The sequence below is a fragment of the Macaca nemestrina genome, chromosome 14, assembly GCF_043159975.1.
Source record: "Macaca nemestrina isolate mMacNem1 chromosome 14, mMacNem.hap1, whole genome shotgun sequence".
Taxonomy (NCBI): Eukaryota; Metazoa; Chordata; class Mammalia; order Primates; family Cercopithecidae; genus Macaca; species Macaca nemestrina.
Genome location: NC_092138.1, coordinates 31,796,107 through 31,812,327, shown reverse-complemented (window position 1 = coordinate 31,812,327; position 16,221 = coordinate 31,796,107).

Sequence of the window (16,221 nt, the reverse complement as noted above, 5' to 3'; positions counted from 1 at the left end):
TCCCAGATCCTTTCTTAACTGGGGATGAAATCTTTTCTCCTAAGGTGGTAACTGAGGGATGGATGAGATGATTCCAAACCAGAGAGTTGATAAAATGGGAGTACACAGGTAAGATTCACATGTGATAAAAACACAAGGCTTGCAAATGTGGTGAGTGTATTCAGAGCAGATGCCTGCCCTGTTATCACTTGACGGAACCTCCTTAGGATGTAGAAGTGAATCCAAAATAGCAGTGATTCCATGCTCCAACTTCGGCTCCCATCCTAATCACAGGCTTCAGCTGAGTTGAGGCCATGTGCTCTGGCAAGGCTTTCTGTGTAACTTAAATCAAACTTCATCTCTGATTTATTAGGATTTTGTTAAATTGCTAATACCATTATTCTACCCCCATCCATTTCATCAGCAGCAGTTTAAACTCAGTCGCCTTGAATCAGTCACAAACAGTCCCAAAGGTTTATTTGGCCTTATATTTCTTAACACAATTTATAGCATTCAAATATTGAGTTAGATTTCAGGATGACATTTATCAAGCCTACTGTAATATGCCCTTGGCTTTTTTCTCTTCATCCCTTTCATCTATCTTGGCAGTAAAAGTGCTGCTGCTTTACCTCTGTTCCATATGATCAGGTAAAATCACTTTTTCTTTCCTAGGCCCCAATTTCAGCAGTGCCTTAGAGTTCATCTACATGGACTGCTTAAGTTTCTTTCCTTCCATAAAGCTTTGTAATAAACTTTCTTCTTCAAATACAGTTTCCCCCAGGATGTACCCCAAATTTGGTCTTTTTCAAATGCAAGAATTGCTTACATTCCTGCATTTGATATCTTTCCCAAAGACGGGATATTATCTTTCCCAAAGAAAGAGGGGTATCATTTTTCCCAAAGAACAGATCAAGTCTCATGGACCTCCAAGCATGTGTGTGTTCATGGGAACAAAGAGCTGAAATACTATGACCTAGTCTGAAAAAAATCTCATTTAGAGGGCTCATTGTCTGAAGTGGATTACTCTCCAATAGCTAAGTTTCCAGGACTCTGGCCTAAGAGGCAGAATTCCCAGGATTAACAGAAATGTAACTGGTCTGTCCTGAGCTCTCACAGACTCTAAGAGGTTAGAGTGGGATCAGCCAGTCCAACCCCACTTATTTCATATCTGGGGAATCTGAGATCTAAAGAAACTGCAACAAAGGAAGCTTATCATCCTAGTAAGTTGCCAGGCAAAGTCTCAGATGTGCCCTGTGGGTATTTTAGCATTAGTCATTCCCTGTGTTAAAAAATCTCACATTGTACAAACTTCAAGAGAAAAAGAGCACAGGATCTAAGAAAAAGAGCACAGGCAATTCCAAGTTTGCATTAAAACTCCAGCACCTACTGGATATTCAGGCAGAGTATATTTCTCACCTTTGAAATGGGGTACAACACTGCCTCCTTGGAAAATCACGGAGCACCCACATAGCACGTGGGACATTGCAGAGCTTGGTAAATGGCAGCTAAAGAGTAATGTTAAAGAACCTGGGCCATGGACATCTGGGGGAAAAGGCTTAGGAGTTGGGAGGTAGGTGGAAACTGAGAACAAATAGAGAGATCAGTGAAAACCATGTGTGGATTTGGCATAGTCTACCAAAGCATAGTTTAAGATTGCAGGACCAATTTGGAGGGCTGATTATCTCAGCCAGCCAGTCAAGCCACTACAGCCCAGACAATTCAATTTTCTGGAGCTCTCTGGATCCTACCTCCTGTCATCCATTTAATTCTTGCTCCTTTCTCATAGACAGAAAGAACAGAGGAATTAAAGAGAGAAGAAAAAGAGGCTGGTCAGAGCCTGCCATCATTACAGTGAGAAAACTAGACCACACCTAAGTGAGTCTCTCCTCTCTCCCTCACTTTTATTACTGGTGCTGTACAGTGAGTGCATACTTCATTGTTCGACTGCTTCTCAAAACTGGAAGTCCTTTATATCATTCAGTCCTCCTGGCACACAGCTGGGCACAAGGACAGGCATCCAATAGATCATTTGTAAAGTCATGAGGCTGAAAGGGAGTTGAGAATAAACCCACTCATTTTCCTACTGAGAAGATGGAGCAAGGAAGGAAACTAGAGAGAGTTAAGCCCTTCTTATGTTTGGATGTAAAAGTGGGTATAACAGTGTCCAGAAGATCAAAGCTCAATCCACACTCCTTCCTCCTAAACATGCTTTATGTCTCTCTGTTCAAAGTGGCCAGAAGGCAACGCACGGCTTCTGTTTTCACTCAACCTCCTGGCTAAATCTTGCAAGTTTGCTTCATTTAAGGGGTTCACAGTCATGTAAGAGAGCAATTTCCTCTTCCTTGGAACTTTTATATGGCCTTTGTTCTCCTGCTAGGCCAGTTCCCAGCTAAAGTTGAATTTCCAGTTTGGACGTGAACACATGGCCATGTGATTTAATACATTCTCGCTAGTAGAACTGGAAAAGTCTGTCTTTAGAAATATTGTATACAGCTGCAGCTGGGACCCAAGACTATGGTTTACCCTCAGAGAATACTAGGGCCAAAAAAAATCCTATATTAAGGTTCAGTGATCCCAAACTCAGACAACTGTCGCCAAAGCTGGGCAAGTTAATGCCACCGTCTGCAACAGCTGGGTTTCCACAAATACCACCACGCCTCTCACTCATCAGAGGTATTGTGTCTCCAAAGCCATGTTGGTTTTGCAAGACGGCCTGCTACTTGGCACCATTTCAATGTGTGAATATTTCCATTTAAGATCTCCCCATCTGGCAGCGGCCTAGGCCATCATGCCCTGGTGTGCTGGTGGTGTTCTTACAAGAGGATCAGGCTACTGGGATTGTAACACCTGCCTCTGGGCTATGAGGGAAATAGCCAGGGAAAACAAAAGAACACAGGGTATGGCTGCAAATAAATAAATTTAAAATGTTGCATGCTGTTGTTGTAGCCAGGTGACAGAAACCCATCTGGATATAATCTACTCCTTGGAAGCAGAGTCAGATATCCAAGAAGTGACAGCTGCACACATGCAGAATTTTTGTCCATCAGCGAACTTGCAAAGTTTAAATTATCTATAGTGCTCCATTATTTGGGATAGTTGCACAACTCATGATAATATCTTTTCAGATACATCTTTTCAGGGACAAATTTCCTGATGCTTCCCTGGGCTCAAAAGATTCCATCAGTCTAATCACATGCTAGTCTCTAGGAGATGAATAATGAGAAAAGTCAGAGCTGCTACGTCTTCATCCTGGTGACCTCTCATGGAGAGCTTAATTAAAGTGTTTAGGGGGAAGGAGGAGGATATATGGTAGGAGCAGGTTTTAATTTTCCTTCTTAGCTGAAAATGTTCTATTATTCTATCTCAACACTAATAGAATCCTGATTTATTTTTCAAAATTTTCATAGATGTTTTCATGTACTTTTGTAGGTAGTTCTAATATTTAGTAGGCAGATCTTCTTCCGCTTCCACTGGGAAGTTAGAGCGGTGCCTTCCCATACCCTTTGAAAGCCAAGGGGATAGTGCCTAGGACAATGTTTTGCATACCGTAAGTGCTCAATAAATATTTGTTGTGTTGAATTAAGAAGAAGGGATAAATATATCCACAGAGGGAAAAGGGTAGGGACTATGTCAGAACAGAACTCAGTTGTTCCGATAATCTCCAAGAATGATCCAGCAGAGCGATTTAGGAGTCAGCTGAAGTTGACTGCTCACCAGAGCAGGTTGTTGTAAGAATGATTCCAAGTCCTTCATCCATACTACTCATGCCCCTGTTAGTGAGGGTTTTGTAAGGATGCAGTGGTGAAATGGCAAGTTTGCTACTTACTAGCTATATAGTCCTGCACAATATATCTAATCTTTCTAAACTTCAGTTATCTTATCTGTAAAATGGTAATAATAATTAAATCTATCTAGTGTTCTGGGGTCAGCTTTCACTGGCTTGCAAGAGGTGATTATCTGCTTCTCTTCCAGACTCTGAGTTCATTGGCTTCACATAGGTCAAAATGGCCAGGTAGGAGTATTTACATCATGAAATCAGTAAATGCTACAAATCAGAGCAAATTTTTTTGGAGAGCCAGCTGTTAATCCTTTTGTGAGGATTAAATAAGACAATTCATGTTAAAGAGCTTTATAGTTCCTTGCATATAGTAGATGCTTGAGAATTATAAATTATTACTGTATTTCATAGACTCTAGGGCTTTTATACATTTTTACATCTGTGAAATCAGAAGGTGATTTATAATCAATAGCATGTTATAATTGACAGCATTTTTTTCTCAGTGGCTCACAAAATAATGGCTCATGTCACAATCAATGGATTGTTAAGAGTCAATGAAACATTATTATTATTATCATTATCATCATCATCCTCATTATTATACTAGGCCCTTTATAACAATCCATGTAGGCCGGGCGCGGTGGCTCACACCTGTAATCCCAGCACTTTGGGAGGCCGAGGCAGGCGGATCACAAGGTCAGGAGATCGAGACCACGGTGAAACCCCGTCTCTACTAAAAATACAAAAAATTAGCCGGGCGCGGTTGTGGGCTCCTGTAGTCCCAGCTACTCGGGAGGCTGAGCCAGGAGAATGGCGGGAACCCGGGAGGCGGAGCTTGCAGTGAGCTGAGATCGCGCCACTGCACTTCAGCCTGGGCGACAGAGCGAGACTCCGTCTCAAAAAAAAAAAAAAAAAATCCATGTAAACTATCTTTAAAATTTAAGAAAAAACACACTAATGTGCCACCATATGTATAGTAGCAACCTGCTGATTCAAGGGGGAGGTTTGAAGTAGACAAGATCTCCCATCTTCACCCCTGCCTACAATCGGCAGCTTTCCCTCCTGCCTTCCTAACTCCTCCAACAGCCCTCTCTCAGGAATGATCCCACAGGGCCTCTAGCATATATGAGTGACTCCAGCGAATGTGACTTCCTAGAGCAGGTTTGCACTGACAGTCTAATGGCTCACTGGGCAAGGGGAGCTGAGATCCCCTGCTAAAGACACTTACAGCAAGCAGAAGAAGGGGGCTGCTCTGCTGTAGAGGCTTTCCTGACACTGAAATCATCATGCAGGTTGCTGTTTGCAGAGCTGCTAGCTTTACAACTCTGTGGCCTGGTGGGTGATACATATCCGAAACTCAATACATGTTTGTTGAATAAGCCAATGAATGATTACATGAATAACAATAACAAAGGCATACCAAATATGAAGATTTTAATATATGAAATAATTAAGTGTTATCTAGGATGTACTAAATTGTACTCAAATATCTTGCTGGTAGAATGTAAATTGCTTTAGCACTTTTAGAGGACAATTGCTGGTATGCAATAAAATTTCACATGTGCCTACCACACTGTTTCAGGAAACCACTCATGCACAAACTAGAGTTCACAAGGATCTTCGTAGCTGTGTTGTCTCTAGTGGGAAAAAAAACTGTAATGAGTCTATCTATGAATAAGGAATAGGTTAATAAATGCTACTATACCCATAGCCATTCTGTATGCAGCAGTTAGGAAGAATGAGGTCAATCTGTATATATTAATAGGAAAAAAAATTAGTGAAATAAGAAAACAATTTATGGAATACTATACATAATATGATTTTTAAGTTTTTTAAAAATGAAAACCATTTTTTCTGTATTTTTGTATTTGAGCCTAAATGCACAAAAGAAGGTAACAACAGTTACCTCTAGGAAGGGGTATGGTCTAGAAAGCATATAGTCAAGGTAGACTTCAGCTTTACTTTTGTGCTTAGATTTTAAATTTTACAACCAAAATGTATTCCTGTATGATTTGTATAATTAACATCTTTAAAAAATAAAAGGGAAGCATAGCTAATGGATGTTCAGGCTGAGGCATAAATTTGTGCAGCAGCTATGTGAGCATGTTCTCTGCTGAGGAGGGAGCTGACGTGTCTGAACTGTGAGCAGCCAAGCACAGCAGTGCAGAGTTACTTAGAGTGGCTGCCCCTCCTGTTCTGGAAGATTATGAGCCAAGACAGAGGAAAGCAGGGTTCCCCAGATGCCACTGCAGTGACAATCACCTCCAGGTCTGTCTGGCAGGAATGTACAGGCTGATGGGATGGCAGAGGCCCCTGCTTCCCTCTGCTGGTGCCCAGAGAGGTGGGGATCAGGGAGTGAGGGACAAGGGAAGAGTAGAGGGAGAGAGGATTGGGGTCATCCAAGACAAACATTGGTACCTGGTAACTGTGCCAAGAGCAGGGCCTTTCCATAGCTGAGAGTTCAGGGGATGTGATTTCTCCCCTCCTCCTTCATCCCCTCTACTCTAGACAGGGTGATTTTTCTGTGTTGGCACCAAGTGCAAACCCTCCTCACACCACAGGCATGAAGCCAGATGATAGCTCAAAAAGCCATCTTGGTCACTCCTTGCTAGGAAGTTAGGAATTAAACAGGTCCTGGAAAAAATAATCACAATACATATAGAATGTTCTTTTTCCTTCCTGGGAAACCAAAATGTTTGTTGTCCCTTTGTGAGTTCAATTTCTTATTTTCTAAAATTTTCACAGAATGGGATTCCACCACCTTGCTTGGTCTCCATCCAACTGTCCATCTATTCATTCATCCACCCAATCACATTTACTTAGCACCAACTACATATATCAGTACTACAGGATACCTGATCTTTAAGGTGGAGAGTTTCAAAGAGGGCTTTGAGGAGGTAACATGAAGAATGGGTACAGTAAGTAACGCATATCCAGGCAAATTTTGGGAGTATGACTGTAGGGCGAGAGTAGGATGAGGGAAGGGATCAAGCAAGAGTACTCCAGACTAAAGGGAAAACATGGGTTACAGCACATGTTAGCAACTCCAACTCCCCTACACCCATAGAAGAAAAAAGCAAGTGTGGAGCAACTCTAAACTTAGTGATGAAGAAGTGAGTTAGAGTCCCTGTGAAATGGGAGAGTTCCCGGTTCCCCCTCTCAGTACCTGCAACAGGGGTGTGGCTTGCCTGATAGGTCACCGCCCTGCTGTTTCTCAAACCCCTTGTGGGAAGGGGAGCACACAGACGGGCAGATGCAGAGGCTGGGGCAAGCACTTCGGGCTCCAGCCCCATGGTAGGGTCTCAAGGTGGGTGCCTGCAATCCCAGCGTTACAATGCTCTCTTAGCCTTGCTGTCCACAGATGGCTTTAAGTGTTAACCAGCTCAATGGACCCTCTGCCTTTTTGTAAGGTCAGAGGGCCAGTGTGAAAGCTTTCTGTATCCAGCATCCCGGAAGTATCAGGTCACACATGGGCTTGAAGGATGAATGCGGGGTTCTACTGAGTGGTGGAGATGGCCCTTGGCGGGATGGATGGGAAACCAGAAGTGGGGGATGGAGTGGGAACATGATCTTCCCCTGGAGTTGGGCTGTCCAGCAGCCAAACTCCTTTCCAACCACCCCCAGCTGAACATTCCTCTTCCTCTGTCTCTGCTGCGTCCTTCCGCTGTCCCTCTGCTTGTCTCTTCATCTGCTGGTCTGCTCCTGGATCCTGGGGTTTGGGGTTTATATGGGTACAGGATAGGGAATATGGCAGCCCAAAAGGCAACTTCTTGGGTGCAAAAACAGGAATGCCTGTCCTCCTTTAGGGCCACGGGTCTTCAGGCTTGAGGGTGGGGCTCTTGCCAGGAAACCGCCCTCTTCTACTCAGTATTTCCCTGTCTCCTGTCTATATCACCTGTGGGATGCTAGATGAGTTTTTACAAAGCACAGGAGCATCATTCAGAAGGATTTTCATGTGTGTTAATGAAATAGCAATAAAGGTGGTGGAGATAGAAATGCAGTTAAGTGATTCAGGACTGGAAACCAAATTTCTGACAAAGGGAAGCTTAGTTAAGAGGGTGATGGCATTTTTCACTTCCAAACTGTGGACAGCTGTACAGTCTGAAATGCTTAGGAGAGACTCCATCAAGCTGAAAGGCAGGAATCAAGTTTCCCTAAGCTAGGTTGTTTGAGCCCTCTACCTCCTTGGCCAGCCTTTTATAATTTTTTAATTAAAAAATCAGTTCCAGGGGTTCTCCCATGCTCAATAAAAGAAACCGTGCATTCTAAATTGCTTTCAAATACCTTGCCACTTTTACTCCAGACACAGCCAACATAAAAGCCAAGAGATAAATCAAATTGCTTGTCAGAATATCAGGTAGGCTGGGGACTGCTGGGAAAAATAAGAAACCTGCTGTGGACTTCAGTGGCTCTAGAATTGGCAAAAACATGTGAAATCATTCCTGAGGAGCTCAGGTGAGTGCTCTGCAGGTATCCAGGCAGTCACTCTATCCTCCTTTAGGCTCTGAATCCAGCCCAGATTCATGATAACATTTGCAAACGGTGTATTCATAAAACACTTTTTGGTGATACTCTAAAAGGGAGCTGGAGGGTTATTTTATTAATGATTAACTGACGACACAACCAAAGCTTACTGAGCAGCTACTGTGTCTTCTTAGAGTTAGAACTCAAGGATGGAATGGGGGAGGGGGATGGCTGCAAGATGAGGTAAAAAGAATTCAAGACTGGCAGGTATCAAGCTGGGCCCCTGTTGATTTCTTTCAATAGGAATGGCATCGTGTTTGAGAGACTAAAGAAAAGACCTGGAACCAGTGAACAAGACAGAGGGTTTATTAAGGGAAATTACATACAGGGCAGCCTAGTCCAGTGGTGGTGGACTAGACAGGAGAACTGTAACAATTTGTATAAAGCATGCAGTTTATATAGTGTTTTCACTTAACACCCTCGTCCTAGCAACCTCTACCCATTAACCTTCACTTAATTCAAAACAAAGAGCCTTGATCCCCTGTACAGTCTGTGCTCCACAGGATGGGCCAGGGGATAAGGAATGAATCTCCATGCTGGCTACTTCTGGATTCCTTAGCTTAGAGCTACAAACACACATTCTTCTTAAGACCATAGGATCATTCTCAGCGTATGCCTAAGTTATGTTATTGCTGTCAGGTGTGTCTGTCATACAGAAGGCTCTTGATGGGATATAGTACACAGTGCAGACTAGGGAGGGGCCTTAGAGTCCCACTTTCCTGTTCATTCACTGTGCGGCTTTGACCTGTGCACTTCAGTTTCCTGTTCTATAAAATGGGTTCAAAACTATCTTCTAGGCTGGGTGAGGTGGTTCACACCTGTAATCCTAGCACTTTGGGAGGCCGAGGCGGGTGTATTGCCTGAGCTCAGGAGTTCGAGACCAGCCTGGGCAACACGGTGAAACCCTGTTTCTACTAAAAATACAAAAAAATTAGCTGGGCATGGTGATGCACGCCTGTAATCCCAGCTACTCAGAAGGCTGAGACAGGAGAATTGCTTGAACCTGGGAGGCGGAGGTTGCAGTGATCTGTGATCATGCCACTGCACTCCAGCCTGGGTGACAGAGTAAGACTCCATCTCAAAAAAAAGAAAAAAGAAAACTGTCTTCTACTTCAGGTGGTTACAATCAAAAGAGATAAGCATAAAGCATTTAGCTCAAAGAAAATTAGACATTACTACAAGGGCAAAAAGTAGACTGCTAGGCAGCTTTTTATGAGTGAGCCTGGGACACAGTAGGAGCCTAGAAGTTCTGGACATTTTTAAAATAAGAGCAGTGCAAATTCTACACTATACACCTCCTGAGGGCAATGCCTCACAAACGAATGCATTGGGTTTCCTTTAATTCTGTATTGGTTCAATTCTACATAGTTACAACTTTAATTTTTCAAATATTCAAGTTATGGAAATTACCCTTTGCAAAAACAACATTAAAATACTTAGAATCTGAAAAACAGATGCATTCTATTTGGAATGTAAATTAAGCCTTTAAAGAGGCTTTTAAGAGGTAACTTTTCCAGGATAATTACATTGCAAGGACTCTAGGTCAAATTACTCTTTAACCCAAATGTCACCTGGCTGTGGATACAAACAGGGTTACATCTAAATTAAAGCCAAAATTACAGTGCTTCTAGAAATCCCATAGTCACACTAGCAAATTATGAGTACCCCTTGCCCTGGATATTGCTAGAATGCTCTGAGAGGTGTCTCCATGTGCCCATGGGGACAGGAACTACGGGTGCCACACAATCTCTCTCCCTGGTTCTCTCTCTTGCCACAACCCACTTGCACTGGTTAGTTGCCCATAAAGGAAACTCTGTTGCCCCTGATGCTATGCCTCTCATGGGATGCCAGTAATGACAACAAGTATGCTGTCCCTCCTTGAAACTGAGAAGTTAATTCCATCAAGTCTGCCTGTCCTGCTTGCTTTTGGTCATTTACTTCTTGTTATTTTTTTCTTTTTCAATGAAGCTGAAGGCTGCAGAAGCTAAAGGTCTCTCACCTGAACAGCTGAAACTTAACTTTTACTTTATAGATAACATTCATAGGTTACCAGGGTAATGAGCACATCAGTTGTTTTTTAGGAACTTGGGCCAGTTCCTATTCAATTCAAATTGGTTGAGACCACTGTATTAGTCCGTCCTCATGCTGCTAATAAAGACATACCCAAGACTGGGCAATTTATAAAGGAAAGATGTTTGATAGACTCACAGTTCAACAGGGCTTGGGAGGCCTCAAGAAACTTACAATCATGGTGGGAGGGGAAGCAAACATATCTTTCTTCACATGGCAGCAGCAAGGAGAAATGCCAAGCTAAAGGCATTTCCTATAAAACCACGAGATTTTGTGAAAACTCACTGACTCTTACAAGAACAGTATGAGGGTAGCTGCTCCCATGATCCAATTACCTCTCAGTTGGTCCTTCCCATGACCTATGGGGATTATGAGAACTACAGTTCAAGATGAGATTTGGGTGGGGACACAGCAAAACCACATTATTCCACTGCTGGCCTCTCCCAAATTGCATGTTCTCACATTTAAAAACTCAATCATGTCCTTCCAACAGTCTCCCAAAGTCTTAACTCATTCCAGCATTAACTCAAAAGTCCAAGTCCAAAGTCTCATCTGAGCCAAGGTAAGAAACTTCTGCCTATGAGCCTGTAAAATTAAAAGTCAAGTTCGTTACTACCTAGATACAATGGAAGTACAAGCATTGGGTAAATACACCCATTTCACATGGGAGAAATTGGCCAAAACAAAGGGGCTATAGGTCTCATGCAAATCTGAAATCCAATAGGGTAGTCATTAAACCTTAAAGTTCCAAAATGATCTTTTTTGACTCCATGACTCACACTTTTTTGACTCCATGCTGATGCAAGAGGTTGGCTCCCATTGCCTTGGGCAGCTCCACCCCTGTGGCTTTGCAGGATATAACCCTTCTCCCAGCTGCCTTCATGGGTTGGCATTGAGTCTCTGCAGCTTTTCCAGGCACATGGTGCAAGCTGTCAGTGGATCTACCATTCTGGGGTCTGGAGGACTGTGGTCTTCTTCTCACAGCTCCATTAGGCATGCCCCAGTGGGCACTCTGTGTGGGGGCTCTGACCCCACATTTCCCTTCCACATTGCCCTAGCAGAGGTTCTCCATGAGGGCTCCACCCCTGCAGCAAATTTCTGCCTGGACATCCAGGTATTTCCATACGTCCTCTGAAATCTAGATGGAGGTTCCCAAACCTCAATTCTTGACTTCTGTGCACCTGCAGTTCAACACCAAGTCGAAGCTTCCAAAGCTTGGGGCTTGAAGCCAGGGCCTGAGCTATAATTTGGCCCCTGTTTGGCCACAGTTGGAGCTGGGACACAGGGCACCAAGTCCCTAGGCTGCACATAGCAGGGGGACCCTGGGCCCAGCCCATGAAACCATTTTTACCTCTTAGACCTCTGGGCCTGTGACTGGAAGAACTGCCATGAATACCTCTGACATGCCCTGAAGGAATTTTCCCTTTTGTCTTGGTGATTAACATTCAGCTCGTTACTTATGCCAATTTCTGAGGCATTAGTCCATTCTTATGCTGCTAATAAAGACATACCCAAGACTGGGTAATTTATAAGGGAAAGAGGTTTAATTGACTCACAGTTCCCCAGGGCTGGGGAGGCCTCAGGAAACTTACAATCATTGTGGAAGTGGAAGCAAACATATCCTTCTTCATAAGGTGGCAGCAAGGAGATGTGCCCAGCAAAAGGTGGAAAATCTCCTTATAAAACCATCAGACCTCATGAGAACTCATTCACTATCATGGGAACTGCATGAGGGCCCACCCCCATGATTCAATTACCTCCCACTGGGTCCCTCCCATGACATGTGGGGATTATGGGAACTACAGTTCAAGATGAGATGTGGGTGGGGACATAGCCAAACCATATCAACCCCCAACCCTTCAACTGGGCCTGCATAAGTACTCAAGAGGTGGCTTTTTGATGTCATAGGGCCAAAAACTCCACCCTCAGATCATGTTAACGCTGCCATTTTCTGTACATATGTCCTATGAAATGGCATGAACACCTGTGCTTGTGTAGCATGAACCTGTTACTTCATTTTTCCCCACTGCCAAATGATATGCACAGAAGACAAGAGGATGAACAGAAGAGCAGAAGAACTGCAGGAACCACAGCAGAGACAAGAGAAGGAGCATCTATACACTGAGAAGAGTTCAACTGGGGATGGCTGGAGAGGAGATCAGCCTCTGAACTGCCAAACTCTAGGGGAAGATCATCATCCCACTCCATCCCCCTTCCAGCTCCCATCCATCTCACTAAAAGCCACCTCCATCACTCAGTAAAACCCCCACATTCATCCTTCAAATCCAAGTGCAACCTGATTCTTCCCAGATGCCAGACAAGTACCTGGGTACCAAGAGGGCACTGAGCTAGTTAACACATAAGCCATCTGTGGATGGCAAGTCTAAGGGAGTGCACTGTAATATGTGCCCACTTGGGCTTTGGGAGCTGCAGGCACTCACCTCGGACACTCCTGTGGGGCCAGAGCCCAGGGGCACTTGACCCGGCTCCTGCACCTACCCATCTGCCTGCTCCTCATCCCATATTTGGTTTGAATACACATGGCAGCCTAACAGATGAGCCACACCTTTCTCACACATCCTGCAAGGGAAGTCAGAGAACTCTCCCATTCACAATCACCTTTTCATGACCTAGACCACCCGACTTCCCTAAGCAATAAATATACCTAAGTCTTATCTTTAGGGAGGTGGATTTGAGAGCTGTTCTCCCACCTCCTCACTTGGCAACCTTGAGGATAAATCTTCTCTCTTTTGTAAAACCTGTGCCGTAGTGATTGGTTTACTGCACACAGGCAGAAAGGACCTGGACCTGGCTGGTAACACCAAGATCCCAAAGCTTTCAGTTCTTGGGGAGCCAAAGTAACAGTAGGTGCTCTGCAGAGGTATATAAACCAAAAATTAAATTCTAAGGCCCCTCCAACCATCTGAATAAAGTTCCTCCTTGCCAGGGCACGCTTAAAATTTACCCTGAAAGACTGGATCAGGCCATGATGAGAAATGGGGGTTGGATATGCCTCATTATACCTCTGGCATTAACATCAACACAGACCTTAAGTCTGATAAGAAGAACTTACAGTCCGTTCTCTCTGAAGCCTGTTACCTGGAAGCTTCATCTGCATGATAAAACTTTGGTTTCCACAACCTCTTATTGCAACCCAGACATTTCATTCCTATTGATCCCATGTCTTTAGATAAACTCAACCAATTGTCAACCAGAAATTGTTTAAATATATGTATAACCTGGAAGCCCCCACCACCCCCACTTAGAGATGCCTCACTTTTCTGGACTGATCCAAACTATTTCTTAAATGTATTTGATTGAAGTCTCACGGCTCCCTAAAATGATCAAAACCAAGCTGTACCCCAACCACCCTGGACACATGTTCTCAGGACCTCCTGAGGGATGTGTCACAGGCCATGGTCACTCATATTTGACTCAGAATAAATACCTTTAAATATTTTATGGAGTTTGACTCTTTGTTAACAGGTGGTATGAGTGAGCCCTGTAAGCCAGCGACTGCACTTTGTTTCCTTGGGCCCAGCAGCTACTCTATGTGGCCCAGGGTCTCAAAAACTCTCTTGTGAAATTGGTTCTGTTACTTTCTGGCCATAACTGGCAATGCCTCAGAGACATTTAGTTGACCCAACAGGGAACAGAGACCAGGCTATCCCTTCCAAGATCTTCACCTCCCTTCTCCTCAGCTGTTCTAGTCCCAAACACACTCTGTCCACCTTCCCAGGTCACAAAAAGAGACCCCAGGGCATCATCAAACACCATTCTTAGGTGTAGTAAAGCTGGAAATTCCCAGCAGGGAGTAAACATCAGCTCCACCAGCCAAAGGTGCTGCTGTCATTTGCCAGCCTTGGTAGTCTATAAACTTAAAATGAAGTTTTCATCAACTTGTAAAGAAAAATAAACTTAACTAGCACCCTGATTTTGTTACAAGTTTGGATTCGTGGGGAGGAATTAGCTGTGGTTTATACTTAACACCTGCCAGCTCGTCACAGCTGTTTCTCCCTCTTGGACCTGGTTAAGGTGACAGAGGCATAAAAACTGTTGAAACTATCCCAAATGGAAAATGCAGATGATTCACTACAGGTAAACTAACTTAGTCAATATTCACTACAAGTTGATGCAAATTATCACAGTAACAGTTCCTTCAAAAGACTGGTTGGTGAGGTTGTGATATACTAATTAAAATTATCTGGTTATATGAAGCTCATTATTAACCTTCTTCAATTCTGTCTAAAATTAACCTCTTCTATTTCAGTAAATTCATCAGAGAATTTATTTGAATGAATTAGTTTATTAACTCACCACATATTACTGAATTTCTATTGTGTGTCAGACCCTATAACACCTATTTTAGGGGTGTTATATATCATCAACCAAACATATCAGACCCTGACTTCATGGATTTTCCTTTATAGAAGGACAGACAAAAAACTGAAAAAAAAATGTACATTAATATTGTCAGGTAGTGATTAAGTATTGTGAAGATGAAGAAACTATAGGATGGAGTTATTTTAGAAAGGCTGGTCAAAACAGCCTCTCTGCAGAGGTGACATCTGAACAAACATAGGATGGAAAGGGGCAGCATATTATATGATTATCTAGAGAGAAGCATGGTCCAGGACAGGGAACAGTATGTGCAAAGGCCCTGAGGCACTCGACATGCTTAAGGAGCAGAAAGCAGTGGTGGAGAGGATTGAGAGGTTAGGGGTAACACCAAGAAGTGATCCAGAGCCAGATCTTGTAAGGTCTGTCAGTCACAGTGAGGAATTGGACTTTACTCAAGTGTTGATCCTGAGAGCACTAACCAATAAAACTCTTACACACAAATCTTAGACTATCAGAGTCTCTACCCTGGTAAACTCAACTGAAGGCAATTGTGAACAATGAATTATGTTATATAGGCCTGTACCTGTACATAGAGAAGTACAAGATGATGACAAACCTATTCTGATCAATGAGTTAATTTTTTAATTAAATTCCTGGCATAGGCTAATCATTTTTTGTCACTGGGCTCTTTAAAAGTGGAATACTGACAAGAAAGGTAGAGGAGGTGGAATGTATTCTGATGAGTTAGACACTGGTTTTACTCTAATTTAGTTACCTTTAGTTCTCATGAGTCAATTAGTTCATTTAAGGATATAGAGACTGTATTAACAATATTTGACTACATGTGAATAAACATCCAAAAGTAGAAATTTCTAGGAGTTTGCCAGCCTGGCCAACACAGCAAAACCCTGTAGCTACTAAAAATACAAAAATATTACCTGGGCCTTTTGTCACATGCCTGTAGTACCAGCCACTCAAAACGTGGAGATTGCAGTGAGCCAAGATTACACCACTGCACACCAACCTGTGTGACAGCAAGGCTAAAACAAGAGAAATTTCTAGGAATTTGATTATCCACTTTTCCTACGTTTGAAAAATATAAAATACTCAACATAGAGAAATTGTTACTAAACTTTCAAAAAATTTCCTGTTACTAATAAATGGTCCACTGAGTGCTCCTGCTCAGTTGAATTAAATCTTATCGTACATAATCTACACAGACATTTGATATTATTGGCACAGTACAAAATTAAAAGTTGAAAGCATCTGATAATTTACCCACCAAAATAATTCGTTTGACCACCAATATACCTGATTTCAAAACAATAATGATGAGGACTAAGCTCTAATTTTTTCTTATCTTGCCAAATTCCTACCTAAGGGGTCTGGGGAGTCATGCCCTACAAACCATAAATTCTCATCAGATGGGTTTTATTTAACCCTATATATCTTAAGTTACTTTCCAATCTGACTCTGGCATAACATTACGTGACAAGAAAATCAAAATATTTTACCCCAAAACATGTTTC